At 36.5% G+C, this 15,220-nt stretch overlaps 1 long non-coding RNA gene across 1 annotated transcript; it reads left to right on the forward strand.

Moving 5' to 3' along the window:
* The first annotated feature begins 10,523 nt into the window (after positions 1–10,523).
* Positions 10,524–11,555, forward strand: LOC107551411 (uncharacterized). The gene is made up of 4 exons (XR_001604765.1): positions 10,524–10,656; positions 10,745–10,838; positions 11,166–11,270; positions 11,524–11,555. It is a non-coding gene; the product is annotated as an uncharacterized lncRNA (long non-coding RNA).
* The last annotated feature ends 3,665 nt before the right edge of the window (positions 11,556–15,220 follow it).

Raw genomic sequence — 15,220 nt, forward strand, 5'->3', positions numbered from 1 at the left:
TTTCACTCCAACAATCCACTGGAGAGCTAATCTCGTCCTGCTGACGGTGGGTGTGACATTTTACACGACTGGCTGAAGGATGGAGGATTAAATCTTGCGTTATTTGAACGCTGCTATAGTAAATCGCGTATTTAATCGGTAATTCGCACAGTGGACAAAAATTAATATGAATAAATATTATTTTGTTATTGTTAAAATTCAATAAATAGTCATTTTTGTCCACTGTGCGAATCACCGATCTCATGAACGTGCGTATCAGCAGCACGTGTTTATGTTTCGATTTGGCATACTATTTATACGCAGAAATGGACTTTGGCGTGCATATGATACGCAATTGGTAGGATTAGGGTTGTTGTGGGGTAGATGCGTATGGTATGTACGCGAAAACAGCGTATCATATGCACGCCAACAAATTGCGTATCGTATGCACGCAAAAACTGCATAGTAGGGCCTATGCACGTCAAACACGTACATATCAAGTCCATTTCTCAAGAGCACGATTTTCTGTTTGTATTTGGCGTGCTATTTATACGCATTTGATAGCTGCACCAACTGTCATAAAGAAGTTTTGTGAATCTGTAGTAAAGTGGAAAAAATAAGGACAGTTTGACTCGAAGTGCTAGCTAGTATTGTGAAGTGATTACTTCAACGCCATTTTTGTTCGCGAGCGGGAAAATGCGTGACTGACTTTAGCGGTTACTGAAATTTTCATGATTGTTTTTCTTTTTCCTACACTCTAAAAAATGCTGGGTTGTTTCAACCCAACTTTGGGTCAAATGTGGACTAACCCACAACTGTTGGGTTAAAAATTTAATGTAAAAATTTAACCCAACGGTTGGGTTAGTCCATATTTGACCCAAAGTTGGGTTGAAACAACCCAGCATTTTTTAGAGTGTACACTCTTAAAAATAAAGGTGCTTCAAAAGGTTCTTCAAGCGATGCCATAGAAGAACCATTTTTGGTTCCACAAAGAACCATTCAGTCAAAGGTTCTTTAAAGAACCATCTCTTTCTTACCTTTTTGTAATCTGAAGAACCTTCTTTCGCCACAAAGAAGCTTTTGTCAAACAGAAAGGTTCTTCAGATGTTAAAGGTTCTTTATGGAACCATTTAGACAAAAAGATTCTTCTATGGCATCGTGAAGCACCTTTATTTTTAAGAGTGTAGTATTAGTTATTCTTTCACCCCAAGATTTTAAATTAAAATATATATAATTGTATAAGATCAAGTTAATATGGGTTTACAAAAACCTTATTTATTAATGCGTAAGTAAGCTGTTTTCTGTGAGTGTGTGAGACTTCCGCTTCATTAGCCGTGGCGAGGAGGATGACAAAGTGCAATTAACAGTACAATTGATTGTGCTACAACCCAGTGTGTTTATAATTAAGATTATACTTTAAAATAATGTGGTAAAAACACAAGTTTGCAATATCAAGCAGCAAAATGAGCACAACTAAAAATAGCTGGAAGCGGATGACACCGGAAGCCACACACATTAAATTTACAAATGGCCATACCCACTCTTATGGGGATAATAAGGTGGATAATCCCTTATTAGGAAAATTAACCATGGTTTTACTACAAATAAATAAATAAATGAAAAAAACATGGTTATTGAAGTTAATCCATGGTAACCACAAATTAACCATGGTTTTGCTACACTAACCATCGTTTAACTAAATGGTATTTGTAGTAAAACTGTAGTTATACTAATGGTAATCAATTCGCCAAAAAATTTGGTTACCACACTTTTACTATAATAAAACCATGGTTAATTTTTTTGTAAGGGAAATAATAATAGAAATAGAATATTTAGAAATCATTTTAGACAGAGTTTTGCAAGTCGCACAGCAGGATACATATGTCATGCCAGCACTCCATCTGTGTCCCTCACAGAACAATGGTTTATGTGTTTGTCTTTGTAAAATGGCCGGTTAAACATTTGTCAAAACAAATTAGTGCTGCTTTCATTCGGGCTGCCGTGTGTAGAAGTTTATGCAGGTGTCTCTTTGTGTCTGAGATCCATCCATTAGATATAGTGGCTTTCGGTACATTAATTAACAGCATTTTGGATACAATGGCGAGCGAAAATAAAGGCAATTCAGAAATTATAATAGCATATAACAATAAACATGCTGTTAGGAATGACATTTTATAGTAACAGTAATAATGCATGTAAATGAAATTACATAATATTTTTTCCAGTCGTTTTTATTATGATTGGCATGCCTCTATAATCCATTCCACCGAGGAAGCTTATAGTCACTGATGACATCATTATCATAATCATCATCAACATTGTCATCGCGATTAGTGTTTACTCCACCGTGGCGAGGAGAGCTGCGGTGGAAATGTTTGATTGGGTCTAAGCTGCTTTGATCCAGACGTTGTTGTCTAACCTTTCAAATCTGACCCACAAACAGCTAAATGATGTTAAGTGTCGTCATCTGGCTTTTTAATTCAAGTTTGCTGTTTCCTGTTTCCAAGACAGAATTTTGTTGCCCATATGGCCAGTGACAGTCGCTGGACACAGCCAGTGAGAGTGATGAGCCTGTGTGCCACCCTGCATTGTGACATAATCTGTTTTGCCATGGATTATCTGTGTAGGTTTTTGTCTGCATTATGATAAATCTTTGAGTAATGCTTTGACCTTTCCAGGTTGTAAAGACGAATGCAGGAGCGTTGACCTTTTATGTATAAAAGGCCTGCTGTTTTGTTCAGCCGAAATGTGAGTAAAACTCATTAATTCAGTAAATTTAGTAATAATATGACATATGTATATTTATATGTATTGATTGAAATATTGAAGATGAATGAATTTGTTGTCTCAATTTTATTTTGTGGCTAACCATCAGTTAAAAAGCAATATCTGCACCTGTGACCTTTTATGAGTGATTTATTATGATTATTCATTTCTGAGTTACATAGAACAGCATTGGAGGAGACTGAACTGAACTTTCAGACAGCAATACATCAAACTGCTAAGATAAACAACTTGAGTTGAACTAAAACTTACAACCTTTGCATAGAAGTTCTGGTTACAAAAGTTCATTTATGGACAGCATCTGCTGTTTTCAGACCTACTTTTTTCACACTGGGGGAAGTGTGAAAAAAAAATTGTCACTCATATTGCACTCACTTGAGCTCCAGTAGAGAAAATTTGATCAATAATTTGCAGTTCGTGGAAGTAAATCAGTCCTGTGTTTGTGTCCTGATTAAAGTATCGATCTAGTCAGGGAAGTATCCTTATCAAAGACAGGACACATAAACACTTTGATATTTTCTGTCATATCTTATCTTTTTCTTTCTAGACAGAATGAAAGTAAACACCTCTGTTTTAATCAATGTGTTTGACATTTTTATTTTGATCTGTGCATGCTGTTGCAGCATAAATTGCTGTGCTGTTATTAAGTGGCCTACAAATCCATTTGTTATCGCTTGTAAGTTGTGCATGTCTCATCTATATCCCATTCCCTTCTCATTAATGTCAGATTAAACCTTAAATAGTATTCAAATAAAAACTTACTGTCTCCATAAAACATTATTAAATCTTATTCGTATCTTAAATCTTAAGTGTCAATTTACTGTAAAGTGCAAGGCTCGGTTAAAGTGAAGGGACAATAACATTAAATCTAAACGTCAGAGAAAAACTGAAGAGAAAACGTACATCAACTAATGCAAAAAAATCTGTTCTGGGGTGCGTTTCCCAAACAATGACGTAACTCGCTACCATAGTGCGATGCATTGTTGGAGAAACTAACTAGCTAATCACGACTCTTTCCTGAAAAGGAATTTTGTCACATCCGCCATTCACACAATGTTGGTTAAAATGGTCATTAATGATGTCAAGCAGGTGGTGGAGTTATAACTTTGGCTGATTAATTAGTTTAAGATCAAATTAATGGCAGATTAATGCTGTAAATAATGAACATGGCATCCGAGGACTGATTCAATGTTTTTTGTCTATTATTTGGCTGGTTCCCTCATGTCAGTTCAGGGTTCCTCATGGGACTAAAACTTGTACGCACATGCTTATAAAACCGTTTAATTCTCATAACAAACTAAAAGACTTGGAATGAAATTTGTACATACATTGATTTTTTTTGCTCAATTTATTTTGCTCAGGTGTCTATATGTCATTTTAAGAAGAAACTATGCTTCCAAACACAGGTTTAGAGCTGTAGTTCAAGCCACACAAGTTTTTGATGCTGTTTGCGAATGTTCATTGGAATTGGAAATGTGGATTCGGGAAAAATCGTTGAACTATGTATCTTGGAGACGTTGCCACAGTTCTTCTGGATTGAGTCTGTCTCAGTTTATTCTGTCTTCATGTCATTCCAGACAGACTGGATGATGATGATGATGACCAGATTAGATCTCTGTGTGGAGCACTGGCTTTTGACAGACAAAAATCTCACTGGATTATTACAGTTAATGCACTTAAATGTTTGGAAATGTAAGATAGAAATAACTGACTTGGAACCATTTTTTAGCTGCTGAAAATACTAGTGTTCTAATAATTGTGGCCACCACTGTAGGTAACGATGGAACTTGCAACCATAGCTGGCTAGCTATGCTTTTCAAAAACGTACCCAAGATTGGGGCGAGAAAAGCAGGATAAATGCAATGCTAAACACTTATAATAAAATGGAACTATCTATATAATCATGTAGGCCTATAGAATTGGAAAAAAGGCTTAATAGCCTAAAATTTGTATCTTTTTTTTTATTGTTGCAGTTTCAAAGGCTTTTTTTTCTTCATTTTTATTTGGTGCAGATTCATTCATCACTGTTAATATTGCTAATATTAATAAAGGTTTTATGTTAGTGTTTCATGTGTTAATCTAGAAACTTCTGGTGTTGTTTATGTATTAAAAATGATCATAATCACCTTTGCGATATTATTATATTGAACAATACTGCATTTTTTTGGGCCTATGCAGATCGTACACTCTTAAAAATAAAGGTTCCACACAATAACCATTTGTAGTTCCACAAAGAACCTTTCAGTGAACAGTTCTTAAAAGAACCATTTCCTTTTCTTAATGTGAAGAACATTTGAATAATCTAAAGAACCTTTTGTGGAATGGAAAGGTTCCATGGATGTTAAAGATTCTTCATGGAACCATCAATGCCAATCAAGAACCTTCCAGTTTGCACCAATTTGGCTATGTTAGCATTATGTCCAAAGTCAAATCGGTGTTCTGAAGCAAAACCAGTTGAGAACCACTGATCTGCATTACTAACCGGTCGGTCACGGGTTCAAACCCCTTAAGCTTCAAGTGACCGTCATGAATGCTGAATGAGCCACCTGTTCATAACGGACACAGTAGACTAACATATTATTCATGTGTTCGCTGAGATTAGCGTTTGCCATTGCATGAAAAAAACATTGTGGTAACTAACCAATATATTCTGTCGTGTGTTTGTGATCACAGATGGCTGACGTGCAGCTGTTGTGTGCGGCTGCCATGCCTACTCTTACCGAGATTGGTTTTGGCTCAGCTGGGGCAGATATACGACAGCAGGAGGGCATTATGGGTAAATGGTCATGTGGTGTGATCTGTTGCATGAACATCTTTCACAGTGAGCGTGTTTGTTTACCTCTCTGTCATGGTGTAGATTTTGATTACAGATTCACACACACACTTACAACAGCAGCTTACAGATCCAAACACATGGAAATGATTCATAATAATATTGATTTTCAACTTCAGTGAATTAAAATGATTTTTTACATCATAAATCAAGGGAGGCAGAAGTTGATCTTTTAAAAGGGATTTCCTGAATATATTGTGTCACAATCTGTTGATATCCATTTTCCACAGCCAGCACAATCTCACAGGAAATTGTAACCATTTTTTATTTGTTGGCTTATTTGTATGATGCTTATGCCCCAGTGACAGTTACAGTAAGTTTAGTGATGTCAGTGATCCATATTAACGTCCATATGAAATCACCACCTCGTAAATAGTTCTGTTTTTCGTGAGATCAGGTTTACACAACCGATATTGTTTTTTGGAATTTACTCCCTTGGACTTCAGTCTTTCCTCAGTTTGACACCGAACAAAATGTTTCCCATCAGACCCAAATAAATTAAACTTGCTCTCATCACTAAAGTGAACTTTGGAGCAGTTCTCCTCTGTCCACACAACATGCTTCTCAGTGAGCCTAGCCTTTTGATTCTTTCTGCTGATGAGAGACTTGGTCACTGCAGAGTGCGCTTTCAGTCTGACTTCTCTTAAACATGCCGAGACAGATCCTACCCTGTTCAGCACTGAATTGGCAAGCAATTCCAGCTGCAGTGCTGAACCGATTCCCCAGTGAGAGTCTCTGCATTATCCTGGCCTCTCATGCATTTGTCTTAAATGGACGACCAGCCTTTTTGGGGGACTTGAATGAATTAGTGACATTGTAAACCTGCAATATTCAAAAAAATCACAGATTTGGAATGACAAACTTCTCTTGCAATGGCTGAAAGGGTCAATCATTTGCCCTTCATCTAGACAACCTCCAGAGGGTTTCAGTCACCTTAGTGCGGCCCACCATCTTGCAATCCCAGTGAAAATCAGAGGAATGCTGCCAGTTAAATAGGGTTTTTCATATGGTTAATAAAATTAGCACCAGTGTGCGGAGACGTGAAATTTCGTCATGCGGACAGTGTGAGGACTGTCGTAGAACATGAACAACTTGAGTATTCCTCGGTCTTAAAACTGGCAATATAATTTTACCTCCTTTGTCTTTTTTTTTTTTTAGTCTAACTTGACAGTTTAATGGGTGTTGTGGGATCATTGTTTCCAGGTGACATTAAATACAGACCTTATTGTTCTTAAATCTCAAGTAATCTAGTCATTAAAAGCTGTCACTGCTGATCTGGCAGAGATGTGTTCCCCTCCTAGCTAACAGGGAACATTCTCACAATTTCCACTATTTTTTTATATACATTCTTATAATGTTATGGGAAAACGTTCTTAGAACAACATTCTTGGAATGTCCTTTTGATGTTATTTGTTTATTGATGTTAACAATAAAATTAGTGGAATGTTGTTATAAACTTTTTAGTAACCTTTAAATGATGTCATAATCACGACAAGAAAACCGGATGACAGTGTTTTAGAAACATTTCAAAACAATGTTCCCACTATATTTTTTATAACCTAAATTTGTTAACTGGACTGTTACTTCTCATTTACACATTCACAAAATATGTGATGGTAATACTGGGAATTTGTAATAAAAAAAATATTACAAATTGTATACCAAATAAAACTATGATTTACATTTAAGAAAAAATGCAAAGTTGAATCTTCCTGACTTTGGACCGTTTTTATGCATTTATTATAAAGGGAAAGTCTACTTCTCTGCATGGTAAATGTGTTTCAAAGGCACTTGACTCCCTCTGTTGGTACTGAAGGTCTAGAACATTAACAATAGGATCAAGAAAATTATTTTGGGATTCTTTGATCTAGAAACAGTCATTATGTGAAAATGTAATTAAGTATTAGCCTACTCTAATTTTGGTATCTTGGCAAATCTGAGCACATTTGAGACATTGTTGAGAATCGCCTGGAGAGGAGATGATTGTGAGAGTCTTTTTCTCAGGAGAAACATCTGTGGCCAGTTTTATAAACTGCTGAGACAAGTATATTTTTTTCTGTAAGACTGGTCATAACTCTAGCTGCTAGTTGGTCAGATTAGTTCTTAAGAAACAGTGGATGTTTATGAAGTTGGGAGTCTTCAGCAAAGTCTCCATTTAATCTGAATGAACTGAGCTCAGCTGCTGGAAATATAAGTGCATATTTTATAAAGACATTAGCCCAAAATTACACTCAGTAATCATTCTGAAGTGCCAGAATATCAATCACACATGCCCCAAATGTATCCGTTCAAGCTGCCCTCTCGGTTTCCATCTCTCACGCTGCTCACCACAGATCAGTCATCAACCCGAGTGTCATTTGGACCCTCTCTGATATATGTGGCAATTTCAATCATGCCATTGTTAATTACCGCAGCCCTCCCCGCTTCACTAAGCGCTTTTTATCTCCTCTAATTGTGCATTATTATAAAATATATCTAAAGATCTATGAAAGGGGTCATGCCAGCTGTCTCCGCTGTTCACCATCTCATTCTTAACAGAAACAAATGTGTTCAATAACCTCTGAGAGAGCTTTAGTGCTCATTATTCCCTCATAAAAAACAGACTGAACCTATATACCATCAAATTAGAGTCAAAAATGAAAGCATACGGCCGTGATTCGCTGCTGTTGGTGAGTTAGAGTCAAAGTCAGGTCTATAACAGAGAAATGAGAGCTTCATCATTTGAATCATCTGTCGTGGTCCTCATCTTTAGGCTAAACTACTGAAGGACAGATGATGTGTACTATGCAGAACCCCACAACAAAGTTCAAGCTCAGTGAAATTAGTTGCTTTTGCCAAATGCAGAGAAATAACCTGATTGGGTTTTCAATGCGCTTCATTCTTTATTAAATGTAAGCTCTGTGTGTCTTTAATTGACTGAATATAAGATACTGCATGAAGAAAATTGTGTTTAGTTTACTCAAAAATAAAAAATGTGTGTGTGAAAATGTGAGTGTGTTAGCTCACTTCTATAATGCTAGTATGTGGGTGGTTTTTAGTGTGTTGCTATGTTGCTAGGGTGCTTTTAAGTGTTTTTAGTGTGTTATGTGGTTCCTTCGGTGTTCTGTGTGTTGCTGTGTGGTTGCTAGGGTGTTGTGTTTTTAGTTTTTGCTATGTGGTTGCCAGGGTGTTTTTAAATGTGTTGCAGTTCAGTTACTGGGGTGTTCTACATGTTTTTAATTGTCTTGCCATATGGTTAATAGGGTGGGTTTTTTAATGGAGTGGCTAGAATGTTTTCAGTGTGTTATGTGGTTGTTAGGTTTTTTTGAGAGATTTATTGTGTTGCTATGTGGTTGCTAGGAGGTTCTGTGTGTTTTAGTGTGTTGCTATACAGTTACTGGGGCATTTTGAGTGATTTAGTGTGTTAATTTGTGGTGTCTTGGGTGTTCCGAGTAGGTTTTTTTGTTGCTATACAGTGAATAGGGTGTTTTGAGTGTTTTTACTGTGTTATGTGGTTGCTAGGGTGTTCTGAGTGGTTTTGTGTGTTGCTAGGGGTTCTGAGTGTTTTAGGGCCAGATTTACTAAACAGAGCAAATTAGCATTAGAGCACAATTCCATAAAAGCGCAGATGGGAGGGAAACATTCTGCGTGTGATTTACTGACAAATGCGCACGGTAAAGAACACAGACACAGTTAGATAATTTCCATAAAGCGCCTGCTTTAAGACATGCTTTTTTGGGGGCGTTAAGTAATGCCGCAAATACCAGTAATTTGATGAGCATAAACGTTAGTAAATCACATTGCGTGATTCATTTTAATACTCTCCTCCCATAAATTTTGCCTCTGAAAGGGAAACTCCTACAAATGCACATTCAGTAAGGTCAAGCACAAAAATAACTGTCCACATCTTTTTAGCGCTAATTCTTCACTGCACATCTTTAGTAAATCCTGATAGCACTATTTTTACGCCAAAAGACGGTTTGCGCTGGCGCACGTTGTTAGTAAATCTGGCCCTCAGTGTGTTGCTAAGCAGTTACTGGGGTGTTCTGAGTGATTTATTGTGTTGCTATGTGGTTGCCAGGGTGTTCTGGGTGTTTTAGTGTGTTGCTATACGGTTACTAGGGTCTTCTGATTGTTTTTGTTTTAATGTGTTGCTATACAGTGGCAAGGGTGTTTTTAGTGTGTTATGTGGTTGTTAGGTTTTTCTGAGAGATTTATTGTGTTGCTGTGTTGTTGCTAGAAGGTGTTTTAGAGTGTCGCTATGAGGTTACTAGGGTATTCAGAGTGTTTTTCAAGCGTATTGCTTTGTGGTTATTAGGTGATCTGAGTCTTTTTTTAGTCTGTTGCTATGTGGTTGCTAGGTCTCTATGATATTCTGGTTTCTAGATACAACTCCTTGTGGGTCCGGTTGTACCATCTGTCAGGCGAAATCATACATTCAATTGCTTCAAGTAATATTACACCACTTAACTGTAGCACAAATAGTGGTGGATGATGTGTTATGTGCCAAAGTTTGTTAGTTATTGTTAGAGGTTTGTTTAAATCCCTAACTATAAGTATAGCAATGGTGATGTTTGTTGTGTGTTTGTGTTGAAAATACTGTCTGACTGATTCTTAGTTACTGAGCAGTTTACTGGAACCATAATCATGATCTTTACTACTGTCTTTCATTCACTAAAGCATGTGTGTGTTTGTATGTCCACCCATAATCTCTTTTCTCTGTCACACAATCCTTCCTTCCTCATTGATTTATTAGCAATCCCAACAATTCAAACATGTGAGTAAACCAATTCCTTGGCCCCCTCAACCGGTTTACCACCAATGAAGGAAGTTAGTCATGTTTGTCTTTATTAGCATGAGCGCACATGTGTGGTCATCACGTCAAGTGTAAGGAACCGTTGGCAAATAACTAATGAAAAAGCAAATAGTCAGGCCAATAAAACTCATTTAGGATAGGACTTTATTACATCACGCTGACGTTTCGTGATCAATGACTTTGGGGGTACAAAAAGGCTGGGAATAAAAACCTGACAAGAAGCGTTGGACGACTGCTAGGGTGCTACAAGAACATCAAACCAAAGGTGAGTGAAGTTTCTGAATGAGCTTTTGATTGCTAGGAAAAATGGTTTGTCTTTCACCACTAAAAGTTCTCGTTTTCATCTTTTTAAGGTGTGGAAATGTCTCTTCTCACAAGTCTGACGCAAGTGTCCATCCTTGCGATATTTCTCATCCAGTGTGCGACCAGCCTTCCGGTTCTGGGCAGGTCAGGTCACGTTCAACCTCAAAAATGAATTGAATTTTCAACCTCAATATGATCTTCTGAGCTGTTTCTGAAATAAAAAAAGTAGTAGTGTAGTTTCAGGCCTGTCAAATCTTATAAGATCTTTATCTCTTTGTCCTTGCATGATTTTCTTCTGTACATTTTTGTTTCTTCCTTCCACTTTCTCCAGTTCTGTCTGGATGTGATAAGAGATTCAATTCTCTTAGCTTATGTTGTTTTTTCTGAAGCAAACATACCAAATAAACTTTTTTTCCACAGTTTCACAGTTGATGTATCGGCTCATTTATGTTTTGGCCTTTATCACCACAGGTATCTTGGCGAAGAGGACAGCATCTCAACAACGGACATCTTTTCACCTACAAAGGTGTTATTTCCCAGGGATGATGCAGATATGCTTATTGATGACCGAGACGGGTGGGTCTCATAAACTTTTATTGTTAATAAACAAGTCACTTTTGTGATCCTGTTAGATCCATGCTTATTTCAGTGCAGGCAGCCCCCTTGAGGAGAACACTGGCTCTTATCAGCAAGTTTCTTGTAGTATCTACTTGTATTAATTGATAAACTTTTAAAATTAGATATTTTTCTGGAAATAACTCACATATACTTGTCATATTTGAGTCATTTGAATCAACACTTTGACATCGAACCTGATCCATATCTCCAGGAGATCTGGGCTTCACACGAGGCAGTTGGGCGACATTGAGTTCACAAACAGATATGCTGAACTCCTCAAATCCAAAGCTAAAATCACATCCATCTGTGCCTTCCTGAAACGCATGCAAAGCAGCAAGAAAAGGTAAAGCCTCCGCTAACCCGCTATGCTCATCCTAAACAAATCTCTCAAAAGCATCATTTGATTGACACTATGTATAGTTGAGAAATGTAAGGGAAAGTTTCAAGTATAGCATTCTCTGAGCAGTTAGCAAACATGGTTTTCTCTTAACGTCTTATGAATTTCAGTAAAGTGCATAGCTTTTCTCTTAGCAATAAGCTAACCCAGTTAGGATATCAGTATACAAAATGATACTTAGCAATATGTTTCAATACATAACGTATATTTTTGCTCTCAAATGATATATTCTAGCTTGAATGACATTTCATGCTCTGTGTTTGCAGCAGCGTTGGTGGAGAAACAGACAGATTGATTTCCCTGATGAGACAGTATGCATGTCCAAACGTGTACCAGTGAAGACTGGCTTCATGTCCAAGAAACTTGGAAGACCGCAACTTCACAATGTTTGAATCAGTTAACATGTTTGAGACAAACTGTTTGTATATATTTGAATAATTAATGACTTTTTCCCTCCAAATGTGTCTCATAAAACTGCAGATTCAGTTGCAGTCAATAACATTTCAGATGCAAATTAAACTCTGGATTTGAGAATAGTGTCTTGTCTTGTTTATGAAACCACACCTTTAGCTCCTCAAAGGCACATGCTGGTTTATAAATGTAACATTAGACAATAAGTTCATGAGCCTTTATGAGAGCTTTATAGTAGTAAAAAGCTTTCATGCTGCTATATAATGTGCATGACTCACAAGATCATAATTAATATACGACCAATCACAGACTGTTGTAGATTATATGAGGTCACAATAAACAAACATGGTATGTAAAGAGGCATTTTATAGACATGGTTCAAAAATAGCATAAGAACAGATTTATTGAGAAGATCTTAACGCTACATGAATATGGTAATCAAAGTGACATACATGCACTGTTAAAAAAAATTCCGTAAAATTTACGGTAAAAAATACGGTAGCAACATTTTAGGTTTTACAGTTTTAACTTAAATTTACAGTTAAATACCATAATTTCATTAACTGATATAATGTTAATATACCAACCTAATGAAGTACTTAAAATCAGTTTTGTACCTTTGTGATACACTGATAACCACCAAATGCAGGGGGTGATGAGAAAGTCACATGATGAACAAAAGCCCATCACAAGCAGCTTTTAAATCATAACATATATAGAAGGTCATTCACACAAACACTAAACACCATCATGGTAACACACATGAAACTGAAATAATGCAATAAACATTAATTTAACAACATTAGGTGTAACATACAACCCTAATATACAAAACTGATAAGAAAAAACTAAGAAGAATCATAGTTATTTCAACAAAACAACATACAATTTGAAATGTAACACAGTGATTTCTGGGAATGTCAATTTACGGTTATTTACTATCTTTTTCACTTCCAAAAACGGTATACTACCGTAAAATGACATGTAATGTCCAATACAGTTTTTCACCGTATATAGTAGGGGAATTTACCATTAACCATTTAACAGGTTTTTACTGTAGCATTTTTACAGTCTTTTACCGTTAAATTCACGGTAATTTTTTTACAGGGTGGGTCTTTCCTGTATTTGGTGCCTTTTGGACATAAAATGTTTCAAATCAAACTGTTTTTAAAATGACCTTTTGTGTAATCATCATAGGGAGATTTTGTTCAAGCTTAGGCTAATAAATGTAAGCATTTATGAAACAAAAGACTAAAAATGTCCACCCTGTTAGGGACAGATACTAATAGAAGTTCTGTAAACTTGTTTTCATTTGAAAATATTTCCTTCAATACAGTTAAACTCATTAATTACTCGTTAATTGAACTTAACTGTATTGATTAAGCAGGATGGGAACTAGAAATCTGCTGTAACTGATTCAGTCTGAGTTCTGCTTAATATAATCTGTAGTTCACATACCTTTTTCTATTATATAAGCAATTCTATTATTATATTTATAAATGCATGTCCTTTTATTCATTTAAGAGCTGGTAATAAATCTGGTAACAAGTTATTAAAATATACTCAAGACCCATCTCTTTAACCTGTGTAGCGAATCAGCTCATGGGGAAATATGAATAATTAACCATAACTAGTTATAATTAACTATTCATATTTTAGATCCGCTGTAGATATTTAGCTGACCTCTCAGGGTCAACTGTCTTGTCAATTCCAAGAACGTTAATTTCCTGGTTAAGGGAAATAACTTTCTTACTGTACAATTCTACAAGCTTGTAACGTAAATCTGCATGATTAGTGACTCCGGTTATGAGCAAACAATGAACACGTCAAGTGTGATACAAGTAAGGTTTTATTAACTACATAAACACTTAAACTAGTCTAACATACTACATAAACACATTAAGCTGGTCCAACATACACATACACACACACACACACACACACACATACAGTTGGTATAGGAAAGGGTTAAAGTTTAACTCAGCATAGAAAGAGGCATAAAGAATGAATTTTATCGAACACTTTGCATGTATATTCAACAGATCAAAGCCTTCAGGGATACGTCAGATTCTGAGTTCAAACACACCTTTGTAAAAAGGTGTAACTGATACTTAATGTATCAATTAATAAGACTAAGTTTGATACTTAGCAAGTCTCGGCGGTCTGAAAGAGATTCCTGATGCAAATCTTAAAGCTTCCCATTGATCTTTGCTGAATTCGGGTCGATGAAAAGAACCAGTTTGAGTCAGAGAATCTTTGGTGAATGGAAAAGTCAAGGCCGAAAGGCCTGGCACAATGCCTTGGTATCCTGCAGCGTTTTCTCACATCTTCATCTTAGCATCTCACTGAACCACCGAACAGGGCGGGTCACATGGAGTGTGGCCTTTTAAAGCCTGCAGAGATTCACGCCTCTCAAGATGGGCTTGCCCAATGGGGAAGTCCGGAATCTCAAGTGGGAGTTCTGCGTTTTTATGGCCCTTTGTCTCTAAGCATGGTATTTTGCATATGTAATTCACTTGAGTGTTGATGCAGAAATTAGTAATGATTCTTAGAACATCCATATGTTGCAGAGGTATCAGCATGTAATATGCACTCTCAGTTAGATCATCCGAAGACGAATTCATAGATACTAGACATGGTAGAGTTACTTATATGAATGAGTAGTTTATCGTAAGCATGAATAAAAATAGTCTATAATACAACAGATTAAATACAACACAGCAATAATATACACAATGGCCTGAAGAAAATGGGTGTTCATTCAAAGAAGGTTTTCCTATGAATTAATTAGTAGAAAAGTCAGTTTCTCCTGTGCATTTGTGCCTTTCTTATGAGGAAAATGAGGGAGTTTATCCCCTGCATTCCTTTTAGGCCATAAAACCAGTGATATCAGCATTGGTTACCATGGAACCAGAGGCCTGTTCTGCCTTTCTGAGGTGTTAGGTGCACTTCGGGGGAAGGGTCCATAGACCCTCGTAATTGGCCATTTGGTTAGGTGATGGGGAGTTCGATATTATTTGTTAAATATAACAAAAAGTTGTGTGTCTGATTGGTCCAAATGCTACATAATAATGACTTAGTTTCTCATAATAATGACTTA

Source organism: Sinocyclocheilus grahami, unplaced genomic scaffold, assembly GCF_001515645.1.
Source record: "Sinocyclocheilus grahami isolate Dianchi unplaced genomic scaffold, SAMN03320097.WGS_v1.1 scaffold423.1, whole genome shotgun sequence".
Classification (NCBI taxonomy): domain Eukaryota; kingdom Metazoa; phylum Chordata; class Actinopteri; order Cypriniformes; family Cyprinidae; genus Sinocyclocheilus; species Sinocyclocheilus grahami.